This window comes from Sorghum bicolor, chromosome 2, assembly GCF_000003195.3.
Source record: "Sorghum bicolor cultivar BTx623 chromosome 2, Sorghum_bicolor_NCBIv3, whole genome shotgun sequence".
Taxonomy (NCBI): Eukaryota; Viridiplantae; Streptophyta; class Magnoliopsida; order Poales; family Poaceae; genus Sorghum; species Sorghum bicolor.
In genome coordinates, this window is record NC_012871.2 from 37,025,641 (window position 1) to 37,042,854 (window position 17,214).

A 17,214-nucleotide genomic window follows, 5' to 3' on the forward strand; every position below is an offset into this window, starting at 1 on the left:
AGCATCATGGGCATGTCATTCATCCCAAAACATGATTTTATGTGCTTTATTTCATGTGTTTTAATTATGCTAAAAATATGATGCTTGCTTCTAAAAATGTGAAATATTCAAACTAGGTTGATTTATGTGTAGGAAGAATTTAGAGTATTTTTGTGTAAATTTTGGAGCTATGGAATTTGAGAAATGGAATTTATACAAGATTTCCAAATTGAATTTATTTAAAAACCTAGAACTAAGTTTTAATTTGTAATTCAAATTCTATTTGGAATTTGGTCTTGCTTATTAAAGCAAAGTTGTAGAGTTTTTGTTTTGGAACAACTTTGTTTTTGGGAGCAAGAGGTGAAAATGATTTTAAATTGGTCCAAATGAATTTAGAAAGAATTTGGAGAAAAGAAATTCAAAAAAAAAGGGAAAGGGGCAGGCGCTGCTGGGCCAACGCCGCTTCCCTTTCGGCCCAGCGAGCGGCCCGGCCTGCCTCCCCCTTCCCCTCTCTCCCGCGCGCGGACGCGCCTCGCTCCACCCGGCGCCGGCCCCGTGGCGGCCGTACGCCGGCGTTGGACGCGCCGCGGTCGGCCTCCAACCCCCCTGGTCGGGACGCCGGCTCGGGCTCCTAGGCCATTTCCTCCGTTCTGTCCCCCGCACCCTCCTTCTCCTTCCTCCCTCCGCTCGCACCGCGTAGCAGCAGCAGCTCCTCCGCACGCCATTGCCGGAGAAAGCCCCGCCGCTCGCCGCCGACCGCACCAGAGCCTCAAGCTCATCGCCGAGAGCACCAGCGCCTTCGTCATCGTTAGGGTAAGCTTGTGCGCGCGTTCTACCGAGGTGAGAGTCCGTCGAGCGCCGTGAATCGCTCGCCGGAGTACTCCGCCGCGACGGATCTTGTGTTTCTCGGCTTCTTTTCGCTGGTTCTTGGGTGCGCTAGGTCGGTAGGGTGGTGAGGAAGCTCGGAGAGGCGTTTGCGCACGCTCTACCGCGCCGGAGCGGCCTGGCCAAGGCGAGCAGCGCCGCCGTGCCGCCATGCATGCTCGTCGGAGGTGTTCCGGTCATCCTCCGGCCAATCCAAGGGTACCGTTGGGTGCGCCTCGCTGCGGGGAGCATGTTGGTGCTTACCCCGTGGCCGGAGACCTCACCGCCGGCGAGGTCTGCTCGTCGGAGGTGAGCTCCCTCTCGGTCTCGCTGACCGGTGGGGTCGGGGACCCACTGTCAGTCGCAGGGGGACCCCGGTGGGTGTAGATCTGGGTGCGCGTAGCCTTTTTCGTCGGTTTTCTTGAATAAATGATTTCCAGAAATTGATTCAAAATTTGTAAAATTCATATCTTGAGTTCTACAGCTCCAAATTGGATGAAATAAATTTTGGTGTGCTCTATATTTCCAGATCTACAGTTTGATGTAATTGCATGTCATGTTTGAGTAACTTCTCTGAATGAATATATTTAATCTATGTTTTTGCTAAACTTGGAAAATGCATAGTAAATAAAATATGGTTCAGAAAAATGTGAAACTTGATTTGTTGGCTCTGTATGTATGTTTACTCACTGGGAAAATATTGCTACATATTATTTGGTGTATAAATGAATTTATGGTAATTTAAATGCTTGCATGGCAGTGATTTATGATTTTTAATAATTAATTAGATCATGCAATAAATCTAGAAAATTTTGTGGGTGTTTCTTATGATATTAGACAAATTGTAAAAATATGAAATCTGTTGTTTGACGCTTATATCACAGTAGAGTGAATATACTTACCCTATGAATTAATCTTGTGATTTTTGTGGCTCAAAATAAGTATCCAAAAATTATGAAAAATTTACAGTAGACTTTATGCTTAGCTGGTAGTCTCCTATAATTTTTGTGGAATTTATTGATGAACAGAATTGCATGTGATTTTTAATGGGCCTAGAAATGAATAAAGAAAATTATGAATTGTTGTGTATATAGGTTGAATAGAATAAGTTGGGTTTGGTGTATCTTTGAAGCTTCATGTGGGTTGCTGGTTGCATTTGAAAAACAATTGTAGAAGAGAATGCAATAGATGTTTGATTCAATTGTTTGTTCTTGGATGATGTTGACTACCTTGTAATGAGCATGACCGAGTACATTACATATGCATCATGTCATGACTCCTTTGGTACTTTCTCATACAAGCATCCACTCGGGCATCTCGCACTCCACTCATAAGCACACATGCATCATACAGGCTCGCAGGAGAACGAAGTGGGACCCGAGGAACCCGAGAAGATTCAGGAGCAGGAACCTCCAGAAGCACAGGAACCCGGAGAGGAGCTGCAGGAGTGTCCGGATCACCGACCCAGCACGTTTGAGAAAGGCAAGCCCCGGAGCATCCTAAGTCTCCCTATTCTCGCTAACTTATATAATGCGCTATAATTGTTCTACTATATTGTATCTAAGTGATAGGATTTGATTGATACCGTTGATGCATATGTACTCCTTGTTATCCCTACTCGTTCACCTACCTTGTCCTATGTAGATAGGCACGGAGTCTATGCTTAGCTTGCTTAGTCCGGTAGAAGTCGGGTGATTTCCTGTCACCTATGAGAAATAGGTGGATACCTGCTTGATTAAGCATTGGTTGCTTGGGGAAAATAATAACCAAGTGTGGAATGTAACTGGAGACCGGGCAGGGTCTTATGGTGGGTTGACCATAGTGCCCCTGCCTGCGTCGATTAAGGACCGATCGTTGACGGCCCTCTTGTCATGTTGAACGCATGCCCCACACTTAGCTGGAAGGATAAGTCGTTCCAACCGCGAAGCCTGAACACTATCCGGGCCGAGAATCGAGCCGCCATGCGCTGTATTGGTGATGGTTGAGGAGAACGACGAGGGCGCGGCGCGCAACCTTGGTATACCTTGGATACCTCGATCACCGGAACGGTCCTCGGGTACTGGCGGTGCCTGCCGAACCCGCGAATTGGTCCTGGATAGTGTAATACGGTGATCTGTAGCTCACTTGATCAGTGAGTGTGGTTTGTGTGGGGAATACCTCGCCAGCTGGTTAGAAATCGATTCGAATCGCCATCGCTCCTGGATAGTGAGCACTTGACATGAGCTTCGTCCTCGTAGTAAGGACTATGGAACACTTGGGTTATGTTGATGAATGGTTTTAAGAAATGCTATGATGAGGTACTATCATAGCCTTATACTTGCTTGTAATAGTGCAGGTGCAAACCTAGATGATAGGTAATGATACTTTCAACTTGAGCAAATTAAAAGAAGAAAGACTTATGTAGGTTATGATAGTAAAATCCTGCGGTTTTGCAAAATGGTTGTCAGCTGCCCCACTATATAGCCTTCATGATCCTTGATGAGTCTTTATTTTAAGTTTATGACGGGTAAGTCTAGCTGAGTACCTTCTCGTACTCAGGGTTCTACTTCCATGTTGTTTTACAGATGGTCAAATGTACTATGGTTATTGCATCCTCTGTCTGTACCCAGCCATGGGTGATGACTAGACCAAGGGCGATGGTCACTCCGTCTCTTCTTTTGCTTTTGTGGGAACGACCGAACTATGGCACTGTATCAGACTAAGCGTGTGTGTTGTATTTTCGAACTATGAAGCTTCCGCTACTTGAAGAACTTGGTTTGTAATAACTTTAAGAACTCCGATGTATTTTATGAATGTTGTAATCTGGATGTATTTGTGAATGGCGACCGCTAAACTTATTACGATCTTGGCTGTTGTGCGATATGTGGTTTGAAATCCTTCGAGATTTCACGGACTACCGGGATTATATGGGCTTAAGCGTGATGGTTTGACTATGCAAATGGTCACTGTTAGGCTTAATCTCTTATAATTTGGTCGGTTCTATTACATTCTTGGCCATGCTGGTTTTTATCGTAGATTCATAAAAGATTTTTCATTTATTGCTAGACCACTTACTCTTTTGCTAGCCAAGGATGCTCCTTTCGAATTTGATGATGCATGTCTAACATCTTTCAATTCATTAAAGAAAGCACTCATCTCTACACCAATCATTCAACCCCCTGATTGGTCGTTGCCTTTTGAAATTATGTGTGATGCTAGTGATTATGCTGTGGGGGCAGTATTGGGACAAACTAAAAATAAGAAGCATCATGCAATTGCTTATGCGAGTAAAACTTTGACAGGAGCTCAACTTAATTATGCAACCACTGAAAAAGAGCTTCTGGCTGTTGTCTTTGCCATTGATAAATTTAGATCTTATTTAGTTGGAGCTAAAATAATTGTTTACACTGATCATGCTGCACTAAAATATTTGCTCACTAAAAAAGATGCTAAACCTCGCCTGATTAGATGGATCTTATTACTCCAAGAATTTAACTTAGAAATAAAAGATAAAAAGGGAGTAGAAAATTCTGTTGCTGATCACTTGTCTAGAATGTATTTTAAGAGTCCACAGGAAACCCCCATCAATGATTCACTCCGGGACGACATGCTCTATGGGATTAACATGTCTGACCCTTGGTATGCAGATATTGTTAATTTTATGGTTTCAGGGTATGTACCACCAGGAGCAAACAAGAAGAAGCTTATTCAAGAAAGTCGTTCACATATATGGGATGAGCCATACCTCTTCCGAGTATGCTCTGATGGCTTACTCAGGAGATGTGTGACCACTGAGGAAGGATGGAAGATCATCGACAGATGTCATTCATCACCATATGCCAAGGTCACTATGGAGCATTCCGTACACATTCAAAGATCTGGCAGTGTGGATTCTACTGGCCTACAATGTATGAAGACACGAAGCAATATATCAGAAGATGTGGGCCATGTCAAAGACAAGGAAACATAAATACAAGGGATGCAATGCCACTCACCAACAACCTTCAGATTGAGCTCTTTGATGTCTGGGGAATAGACTACATGGGTCCATTTCCTCCATCAAAGAAGTACGAGTATATATTGGTGGCGGTTGACTATGTCTCCAAGTGGGTAGAAGCATTACCTTGCAAGCATGCCGACAACGTCAGTTCAAAGAGGATGTTTGAAGAAATTATATTTCCAAGATTTGGAGTCCCCAGAGTAGTGATAAGTGATGGAGGAGCACACTTCATTGACAAACGCTTCAAGCAATATCTAGCAAAACATGGAATCCGTCACAACGTTGCTACCCCCTATCATCCTCAGACAAGTGGCCAAGCAGAGACTTCCAACAAACAAATCAAGAATATTCTTCAGAAGACAGTAAATGAAATGGGAACGGCGTGGAAAGACAAGTTACCCGATGCACTCTGGGCATACCGGACAGCATACAAGACCCCAATCGGAATGTCTCCATACCAATTGGTGTACGGGAAGACTTGCCATCTACCTGTTGAACTAGAGTTCAAAGCACACTGGGCCATAAAGAGATGGAATATGGACCTAGATGTTGCTGGAGATTATAGAAGAATGCAACTATCAGAATTGGAAGAATGGCGAGAGAAAGCATATCACAACTCAAAGATCTACAAAGAAAGAGTCAAAAGGTGGCATGACAAGAGAATCAAGAAGAAGGAGTTCACACCCGGAGATAAGGTATTACTTTTTAATTCTAGGGTGAAGCTTTTCGGGCATGGAAAACTCCGGAGCAAATGAGAAGGACCATTCAAGGTAACTAATTCATCATCCCACGGACTTATCACACTTCAAAATAGCGAAGGTACGTTATTCAAGGTAAATGGTCAACGTCTTAAATTATTTTTAGAGCCCAATGAAGAATTTGAAGAAATAGACGTAGTCCATTTTTACCTTCCCATGGAGAATTAGAGCCCAACCTTTTTAGTCTGATGTTTTTGGGTCATATATATATTTTTCTAAATAATTTCATATCTAGAAACGCGCTCGAGAAAGTGGGCCCACAGAGGGGCCAGAGAGAGGGCGGGCGCCCAGCTCAGGTGGGCGGGCGCCCAGCTCCTGTTCCCCCTCGGTCCCGATTTTCTCTGTTATGGAAAATGCACTTATGGTAATCCGAATAATCCCTCGGATGGAAAGTTTCGCACGCACATCGACGGGAGAAACCCGAACAACCCATAGAGGCACTTTTTGACCCCTATATAAACAGACCCCTGACCTCAGTTTTCAAACACCAAGCCACCAAGCCTTCTCTCCTTCAATTAGAGCTTGATTAGTTCCTTGCTGCTCCAATGGCCGAGAAGTACCACGATGATTGGGAAGTCGTCCCCTTCAACCTCAACATGGAGCCTGTAGAAGACCCTGATGCCCGTGCTCTCGTCCCGGCCAACACAGAGCGACAGCTAGAAGCCATGCCATTACGCCAACGCAGCTCCGCCCAATCCTACCATGTTCAACCAGTTCTCACCGCACCGCCACAACCCCTACTCCTCAAAGGATCATCATCCAAGACGAAGACCACTATCAAGGTGCCAACCGGCACGAGGATCCTTCCACCTAGACCCAATGAGAGGGTCGTTGGAGGCAAGACCAACTGGAGCGGCGAGATCAGCAGTGTACGCTACACTACGGAGGAGGAAAGACCTTACTTTGAAGGGATTAGAGTAGCCAAAGTCCGTTTCATCCCTCCAAAGGCAGCCCCGAAGCACACTCTCAATGCTTTTGAGACACCTCCCAAGAGTCGCAAGACTATAATGGATATTGATGAGGACGTTCGCAGACTAGACAGAGTTATCATAGACCTCCAGTCCTCGATTAATTCCCTCACTAGGCAGCTCTCTAACCACAACACTATTATACTAGCCTCAGGCAGGATCTTGCTAGTGCCAACAAGAAGATTAAGGAATTAGAGCGCCGCTAAGTTATTTAGATTAGACCTTGAGGCAATGCATTTTAGTCATCTATCTTTAAATTCGGTTTAGGTTTGCTATTATCATCAGTTTGCTATTATCAGTTTGCTACTAGTCTTTTGTAATGAATGCCTCAAGATTAATAAAGAGTATTATTATTATGTCTTGTGTGTCTCTACTTTATTTTTGTGCAAGAAAGCAGAAAACAAGTATGGGGGAGATCCCTTAACATGCTAAACACACCCCGACCACACCACTCCACGATTCAGGTACACACTCTGCACACTTTACTTTACACATACAACTATCTTGATTATGCAGATTACTGTTTCTGACATGATAAATTAAAAAGATTAAAATATTTCTAATCATGATTAATCTCACTCTGTTATATTTCCTAAACCTTGCAATTATTATAAAATCATTTTAAAACCCTGTGTTACTTAAGTCATTGTGGAATATGTGATGGTAGAGTATGACTTTCTTATTCTTGATATCATTGTTGCTTGGAGAATTTATTTCAAAATATTAAAAATTCTAGCTACCATCCTCAGTGTTTTATATGCCTGATAGAACTGAAAATATTGAATATTAATTATAAAAGCTATCTGCTCTGTATTTAGTTTGTTCAAAATGAGTTAGACCCTTGTTGAGAGATTTATCATGCTCCTAAGATCAAGACATTTATCCAGAAAGATTCACTCTTCCGAAGTATTATTGCATTAGAGGCATGGGCTATGCAAAAATAGAGATATTTTGAGGAAATAAAAAGGAGCAAGTGCTCAACAACCTCGCGGAAAAATGGACAAGTGTCCGGCAGAAGAATTAGGGGTACTTCGGTATCCACTTAAAAAAAGAGAGAGAAGATGAAAAAGAGAAAATGATAGCCCATGGTCCCTCTAATAAGCAATATGCCAGCAAGAGTTGACAAAGATTTTAATTTCCAAAGTCTTTAATGTAAGAGTATGACATTTCCCTCCTCGGATCCCGTTTTGATCAGGCAATAAATGCAAAGTAAGTATGCTTGAGAATTTTAGCAAAATAAAACAACCTCAGTGAGATATAAAAGATAATGAGTGATCTGAGAAGAACCTATGAGGATAAAAAGGTATGCTAACTTTCTTTCAGAAATATACAAAAACTCCAAGTGACAGGATTGAGATGAAAGGATCTTTACTCTTAACCATAAACATCCCTGACTATGGTACACAATGGATTTTTTTTTAAAAAAAACCCTACAATTATAAAGAGAATGCTTTTAAAATGTTTTACCCCAGATATTGTTCTTAACCATCCTTTTCTCGAGGACGAGTAAAAGCCTAAGTATGGGGGTATTTGTTGACGGTTCTTAAGTATCAATTTTAATTATCAAATAAACAAGAGAAAGGACCAATATGCAACCAACACCTAGAATTAGGGTTTGATCTGACAGAATTCCACGAGTTTTGTTGTTTATCTATTTCTGCAGGGGTTTATCAGGAAATAAGGAAGAAAGGGCCACATGTCGGGATTACATAGAGATATCAACGCACCGCGCGATTTTCTACCATCAAGAAGACTCCAGAAGCCACGGGAAGAAGACTCCAGCCAGCTACACCTTATATTTAGCCTTGCATGATCCTTGGTGTCTTTTATGTTTTACTAGACAGGTTTATTGTGAGTACATCCTCGTACTCAGGGTTTATTCCCACCTATTGCAGATGATATCTTTTATGATGGCTTATGCAAGACCTGTCTCCATCCTGCTGGGGATGAAGACTAAACCATTGGGCACGGTTCTCTAACGACTTCGCACCTCGTTGCTTTTGATGGATGGCATGGGACTCTGGCAATAACAAGAACTTTGGTTATGTGTTGTAAACTATTTTGGTTCCGCTACTGTGAACTTGTGTTGTTATAACTAAGTAACTCCGATGTGGTGCCGCTTCGACGGCAGGGAATGAACTATGTAATAATCGTTGTGTTATGTTGAACTATTACGATCTTGGTTTGTTGCAAGTTGGTTTGAAGTCCATCGAGATTTCAGTTGACTACCGGGATTATATGGGCTCAAGTCTGGAAACTTGATTGCTAGTTGATCGTTTCTACACTTGAACTCTTATAATTTAGTCGGTTCTGTGACATCAATAAAGCTACCCCTATGGATAGTTATCCTATGTCTGTTGTCGATATGTTAGTCGATGCAGCAGCAGGACATAAAGTGATTAGTTTTATAGATGGTAATGCTAGATATAATAGATATTCGTGGCAGAAGAAGATATTCATAAGACTGCTTTTAGATGTCCTAGTGCATTGGGTTTATATGAGTGGGTAGTTATGACTTTTGGACTCAAAAATGCCGGTGCAACTTATCAGAGAGCAATGAATTATATCTTTCACGAGTTGATCAGCAAGATTGTTGAAATCTATATAGATGATGTAGTGTGAAATCTAAGGGTTATCAAGAACATTTGGAAGATCTCAAGGAAACTCTTATGTGTGCTAGAAAGCATGGATTAAGGATGAATCCACAAAAGTGTGCCTTTGGAGTATCAACTGGACAGTTCTTGGGTTTCATGGTGCATGAAAAAGGGATTGAAGTTGGGCAGAAGAGTTTTGAAGCAATTAGCAAGACAGTACCTCCAACTTCAAAAACTGAGTTGCAATCTTTGATCGACAAAAATAATTTTGTTAGAAAATTTATTTCAAACTTATCAGCTAAGATTTTGTCGTTCTTTGCATTGTTGAAATTGAAAAGTGATCAAGAATTCAAATGGGGGAATGAACAACAAAAGGCATTTGAAGAAATTAAGAAGTATATGAAGTCTCCAGCAGTTTTAGTCCCTCCTTAGAAGAGAAAGCCTTTTAAGTTGTACGTAGCAGCCGGTGACCATACTATTGGATCGGCTTTAATGCAAGAATGAAAGAGTTATCTTTTATTTAAGTAGAACATTGTTGGATCCAGAAAGTAGATATTCTCCCATTGAAAAGATATGTTTATGTTTGTACTTTTCATGTACTAAACTTAGGAATTATTTGTTATCTTCGAAGTGCACGGTGGTGTCCAAGTTTGATGTGATCAAACATATGTTATCTATGCCTATTTTAAATGCGAGAATTGGTAAGTGGATTCTTGCATTATCAGAATTTGATTTGAGATATGAATCAGCTAAGGCAGTTAAAGGTCAAGCTATAGCTGATTTCATTACTCATCATCGAGAAGGGGAAGTGACATTGTTGGAGTTAACCCCTTGGGCTTTATTCTTTGATGGATCTACTTGTAACCAAGGAGGGGGTGTTGCCTGATTATTAGTAGATGTTGGTTTTATGGGAATGTCATATTCAAAACTGTGGAGAAATCAACACAATACCAAGCTGTTCTTAAAGGTACTCAACTTCTACATGAAGTAAAGGCCAAGAGTATTGAAGTTTTTGGGTATTCTCAATTAGTAATTAATCAATTGCTCGGCTTATATCAATGCAAAGATGATGTCCTAAGAAAGTATTATGAAGAATGCTGAGAACTTCTTAATTCTTTTTCTTCTGTTATTATGAAGCATATCCCCAAGAATCAGAACCAAGAGGCTAATCGATTAGCTCAAAGTGCTTCTAGATATCGGCAAATTATTGAGATTTTAGCCGATGAAGTTGTTGCTGATGGAGATTGGAGGAAGGATATTACTAAGTATTTGAAGAATCCATCACAACAAGTATCTAGGAAATTGAGGTACAAAGCTCTTAAATTTGTTCTTGATGATCAGCTATATCATAGAACGGTTGATGGTGTGCTTCTTAAGTTTCTCAACCGAGAAGAAGCTAATGTTGTGAGAAGAGAGATTCATGAAGGAGTTTGTGGAGCCCATCAATCTGCATATAAGATGAAGTGGATGATTCGAAGAGTAGGTTATTTTTGGAAAACCATATTCGAGGATTGTTTCAAATATTATAAAGGGTGTCAGGTGTGTCAAAAGTTTGGCAATATTCAGAAATCTCCACCATCGGCTATGAATCCTATTGTGAAACCATGGCCGTTTAGAGGTTGGGGAATAGATCTAATCAGCCAGATATTTCCATCGTCAAGTAAGGGACATAAATTTGTATTGGTAGCAACAGATTATTTTACTAAGTGGGTGGAAGCTATTCCTTTAAAGGTAGCATCATCAGCTAATGTGATTGAGTTCATCTGAGAGCATATTATTTATATATTTGGGGTCCCTCAGTCCACTACAACTGATCAAGGGAAGATGTTTACATCCAAGGAGTTTGAAGACTTTGCTGCTAGTACAGGTTTAAGTTGATTAATTCATCTCTCACTATGCCCAAGCTAATGGACAAGCAGAAGCTTCCAATCAGATTCTTATTAAGATCATCACGAAGAAGATCAAAGAAAATCCAAGGAAGTGGCATTCAGTACTTTGTGAAACTCTCTGGTCTTACAGGATGGCTTGTCATAGATCAACTAAATGTTCACCTTATGAACTGGTTTATGGGCATGAAGCTTTATTACCATGGAAGATTAATCTGGGATCTCAAAGGATATCACAGCAAGACAAATTGATAACCAATGACTACAAGAATCTTATGTAGGACAATTTAGATGATTTGAACTTTAATCGGCTAAAAGCTTTAGAAAATAGAGCTAACAAAATTAGGATTGCCAAGTTCTATAATCAGAAAGTGTGAGAAAGAAGATTCATTGCAGGTGACTGGTTTGGAAGGTAATTTTGCTGATTGGATCTAAAAATAGAAAATTCGGCAAGTGGTCACCTAATTGGGAAGGACCATATCGGATTACTAGGGTTGCTCCTAGAAATGCTTACTTTTATGAAACTTTGGAAGGAGAAGAGTATTCTAGAGTTGTTAATGGAAAGTATTTAAGAAGTATTTCCCTAGTGTCTGGGTTGATCTGCTTTAGTTGATCAAGTCATACAGAGAGATGTTTTGATAGCCGATACACCAAGTATCGCCTTTAGTATAAAAATTCAGAATGTTAAGTTGCCAGGAATATAGCTGATCCGGTGAATATCGCCTTCAGTTTTAAAATTAAGGGTTTCGATAGTTAAGGAAATTGATGTAGTGACTATTATGTTTAGAACTGTAACTTTATAGCCGATATAACAGATATCGCCTTTAGCATAAAAATCAAGAACACAGAGGAGTTTTGCTGATACATAGTCATATTAAGATTGCCTCAATGGACAATATTATAGGAAAAAGAAAGACAGTGATAAGCAAACAAGATAAGATTAAACTGCCCCAGGAGCAGTGTTCTTCATTGATTCGAAGGAGTTTTTACATTGATTAAAAATAAAAAAACCTAAATCTAATCCTCGTCGTCAAAGACACGACTGATGATGTCTGCCGTTGATGAGACCTGCGCTATTGCATCGGTGTAGGGATTGAACTCCTCCACCAGCTCATCAAAATCTTTGTCATTGCATTCCTCGATGAAGTCCGAAGCAAGGTGCTCTGAGAGCTGAGCTCCATGACGAAGCTAGGCAGCTGCTAGTGCGCCCGCCGCTCCTGAGCGGATGCCATGGAGTGCGATCTCTCGGACGCGATTAGGCACGTCCTAGAGGCGCTCCACCTGGGTCTCCCTATGAGCGTTAACCATCCTAGTGACCACAGAGATGGCGGGAGTGAGGGTGTTGAACTGCTCCTAGAGCCCTGCGATCGACAAAACAGATTATATCAGCAAGTTAGTCGATCAACTAAGAAGATACAGAGAGGATGAACTTACTGGCGACAGTGGAATCAGACTCTGCTAATTGTTCCTTGGATTGGGCCAAGGATCCCTTGGTGTTCTCCAACACTGCCTCCAGAGCATTGAGCTACTCTTGGAGGTGGTGGGACCTGTTGCACTCCTCGGAGTAGAGGTCCTAGGCTACTCTAAGATGCTGGAGGAAGCCCCAGGCGTCTTCATGCCCAAAGACGGCGTCATAGCTGGCGGTGTCTTCATGGCCAACCAGCTTCGAGCCTGCCTGGCTCGCCTCGGCTGCCTAGTTTGCAGCAGCCTCCTCAAAGGCCACTGCCACCGGAGGCAGAGAAGATGCTGACGCCCCAGGAATAGGGTTGCTCGGTGCCCTAGGATTGACTTAGGGGGCATGGCTGCAAGAAGAATGGGGGATAAGTAAGTTTAGAATGAGATTGGATAGAGGACTACATTGAGTTACCTATTCAAACACCAGCGTTGTGCGGAGTTCACCTCCTCGAATGAAGGTGATGCCGGGCGCTTGCCTTTGCTGTCTGCCATTGATTGGAAGGTTAGGGTTCTTGGGAGAGAAGGCAGGAGGTTAAGATATTGAAAGGTTGAAGATGTGAGTCTAACTGTGTGACTTTTACCCTTAGAGCTCTGGTATTATTTATAATGGGGTAAGTCAAAGGTGAAGCGACGTGCAGTTAATCTCCTAGAGAAAGTGGATCGACTATCATGAGGACGGTTCCTTGAATTTGGGGTGAGTGGATGTGCTGGCTCATTGAAGATGTGCTGGCTCCACTCTTGCCACCAATGATCAAAGGTTGTAGAAGTGAAAAGGTGCATTCCCATCAACTAATGGCTTCTGGCAATAGAGATTGTTCAAAGTGAAGAATTTTGTTATACTCTATTCCAGTGGTGACAGTTTCCCTTGGCTTTACTTTATCAGCAAAGTATAAAGCTGGGGGCAGCTGGCCAAAACCCATCTGTCTAGCCACTATTGAAGGATAGAAGAAGTTGGAGGTTTCTCTCTGCCATGTCTGACTTCAACAGGTAGAAGACTTGGCCTTACCAAATCACACAGAATTTTGAGCTCTTTAGGATCATTATAAATGGTTTGAAGTTCAAAATTCTGTGATATCTGAGTAGACAAACCACTCTAGAGCTGCCTCTAGAGAATTTCTATAGAAGAGTTTAAAGAAGTCAAAGATTGAACTATCGATAGTGATTGCCGATGCTGCCTCATCAAAGGACATACATCGGCAAAATTTCTGGTTCCTTGGGAGTTGTTCTTTTTGCTCTTCTAAATATTCCAAGAATGAGAAAGATAGGTTGATTAGCTCTGGAGCCACTAATTTATGTAGATGTAAATTGAGCTATAACTGCAGTAACCACCAAGGGCCTGTGATGGTTGGGATGGTCTCATTTTGTATTAGGTGTTTGGAGACTCTGTTCACAAGGATATACAGAGCTCCAAAAAGAATCTTGCCAATTCGAATTTTAGAGTTGCCGGATATTTTCTCTGCTAGGGTGAGGTAATTGGATGTTGGAGAACAGGCTTGTCCACAGAAGACAAATCTGTCTAGCCACTTGTTTAGAAAAGGTTGTATGATCTCTATCACACACAGACCTGTTATCAGACTTATGGTTGATGATGTATTGAGACGAACCTCTAGTTCTTATGTTGTCTAGCTCGACAGAAGGTTTCACCAGCAAACCAAAGGGGTTGATGTGTCCTGCAATGTTGAGACCTGTCAACATGTGGACATCAGCTAATGTTGAGGACATCGGGCCTTGTCTGAAGAGGAAGGCATTGTAGGTGTTGGACCAGAAGAAACAAGCAGCCTTGAGCATGGGTTCATTCTTCTTGATATCGGAGAGGGACAAGGAGATGCACTGATCCAAGTTCCTAAGTGTCCAATTTGCTCTCTTCTTGGCTGCTACTTTGATCAACCAATTCCTCCAGCCTGGAATAATCAAGGGCTAGTTCCTTATAGAAGCCCTTTTGTCCCAAAGACTCGGATGCATGTTGGATTCCTTGAAGGGGACTCTATTTGTCTCAACAACAATTACCCTACTGGGATCTGGATTGCCCATTGGACCCAGGAAGATCTTGTGTAGATTTCCATCAAGTGGGATGAATACTTGGCCCTGGAGATCCTCAAAGTAGAAAGAAAGAGTAAGGGCAAACTGACAGAGTAAGAAAATTTAGGGGAGCAAAGGAAGAAAGCATATGTCGTCGCAGATTCAGTGTGCTGAGATTGAATCGTGTGGAGATTTGGCGGATTATGTAGGTTTCAAATTTTTTACTTGGAATACTTGGAGGGAAACCCTAGCTTTTAAGGCTGATAAACATAGAAGACAGAGGAGGAAACGGAGTAATCAATATGTCTGTATCGGTTTTGAGTGGCAATTTTGGAATAAAACTAGTTTTATCCCAAAATTTTGCGAGTCAGAAAACTGCCAGTGGGCCTTTTGAGGAAAGAATCATATTAGGACATGACACTAAACGAGAGGTGCAGTGAAATTAGTCAATCAGAAGGGTGTCAGAACAAGGCAAGACGAAGGAGACGTGTCGGGTTCAATTAAGAAAGGAAAAGTTAGAGTCCAGGTTACCTTTTGAGGAAATAGTCATATTAGGACATGAGACTATGACTCCGGACCACAAATATTAGGAACTCAATCCTTGTAAGAATATATACAATCATAATACAAACCCTTTTTGGCTTCGGCCACCAACCTTAGGATTAGGAGTAATAGTAGATCCCGACGAGACCTTCAATGAATCGAGCTGCATCGATTGATTTTGTCCTTCGGTTTGCTTGTAAGTTTTGTCATGGTTCATGTTTAGTTTGTCATGGCTACATCATTCGACCTCATGTTAAGCTCGATTGTGAACTAGTTATCGATTTGAATTATATTTGAATGCTGCATTGCTTCAATCTTTTAAGAATATTGGTTCAAATTAGTTATCGGCTCTATTAAATTGGCAATTTAATAGATTCATTAAGTTATCAATATTGTTCAAAGATTAATGTTTAATTTATTGTAACAATATTCTACCCAATCAAGATTCGACGGGTTAGTTCGAGATTTAGATCTAAACGCTTGCTATAAACCCTAAGAAAACAATGATTATCAAGCGAAATTAAGATAATTAACCTATTAATCTTGGTTGTTACATGTTGTCCATTCGAGATATTTATTTTTGTTATAGTTAATTTGGTAACAATAACCAAACTTATTTGTAACAATAGATCTTGTCCGTGCTTCATGGACCCTGTATTGGCCAAATTGTCGATCCAGCTAAGCGCAAACGAATAGTAGGCGTGCATAAACCCGTTTATGTATTAAATGAACTAGTAATTTGTATTGGATTTATTGAAAGCCCGCTGGCCTTTAGATTAGGTGAATATAGATTCAACACAATTATGAAAGTAATTTATTAAGGCACAGGCCTTTAGACCAGTTTTAATAAGTTATCCTTTATTTAATGGATAAAAGGGTAATGCACGTAAGTTGTCTCTTATTTATACACAGCATATCGGCTAAATAGACGATCTGATCACATTCATCCATAAGATGTAATCGTTTGATGAGAAATTAAATATTTGACAATAATTATCATTTTGCATCGTTATGAGGAGTTGTCTTTCTAGTTAATTCCCTTTATTTAACGGCTTCTTAAAGCGATATATCTCGAAACTATCTAGCAACAACCAGCAGGTTCCACAATTTAACTTTTGTACCTCTACCTTGTCAATTTCAGGTCAAATTGACTGGCACGCTCCGGAATCAATTCATCAAGCTCATGTGTTTGTGACTCAGGAGGTCTAGGATTTCAGCTCCTGCACTCCCTCTGAGAGCCCCCGAGCATGTTGGTGCGAGATACCAATTTTTGCACCAACATTATTGCGACATGATAGGTGGTCAGAGCAAGTAGACCAAGCAGCTTGGTCGATAGCCCCGAGTAGGTCGGCGTTGTCGATCTGCCTCCCTTTGTAGCAGGGACGCGAGCAACACATTGTCGGCATGGTTAGAGACGTTGCTAGAGTGGTCGGAGTCAGCCACGCAGATCGGATCTGCACCTCCTCCATGGTCGTGGCGGTGAAGCTATTAAAGCCGGTGGTCCAGGTGACCTGGCACACCACTGTTAACGAAAGCTGATCGGCAGTCTACCTTGGGGTATACCCACGATAGTAGATTATCGGCAAATGAGTCTGCAAGCTATGAACTTGATGGTGACGCATGACACATATAAGGATTTTATCCAGGTTCGGCCGCCACGAGGGCATAATACCTATGTCCGTCTGATTGTATTGATATGAGGTGTAGAATTGTATGACTTGTCCTCTAGGTGACCTCTGCCCCTCCTTATATATCGTGAAGGGATAAAGTTACAAGTAAAGTATCCTATTTGGTACAATACCATCTTGTAGCCTTGCGGTGCACGCCGACTAGTATCGTGCGCCGCATGTCTTCATCTTATGGGCCAGCCCACCTCTGATGGTGTGGCCCATGTCTAGCCGCGAGGATATAGGGGTTTATACCCCCACACCCAGCTATGGGAGATGACTAGACCAAGGGTGTGGTCAATCTATCTCACCTTTTGCTTTTGCAGGAATGATCAGACTCTAGCACTGTAACAAACTAAGTGTGTGTGCGTGGTTTCAAAAACTAAATGCTTCCGCTACTTTTGAACTTGGTTTGTAATAACTTTTATTCGAACTCCGATGTAATCGTAAATGTTGAGAGTATGTGTTATGCCACTGATATAGAACGTGATAGCCACCTTGG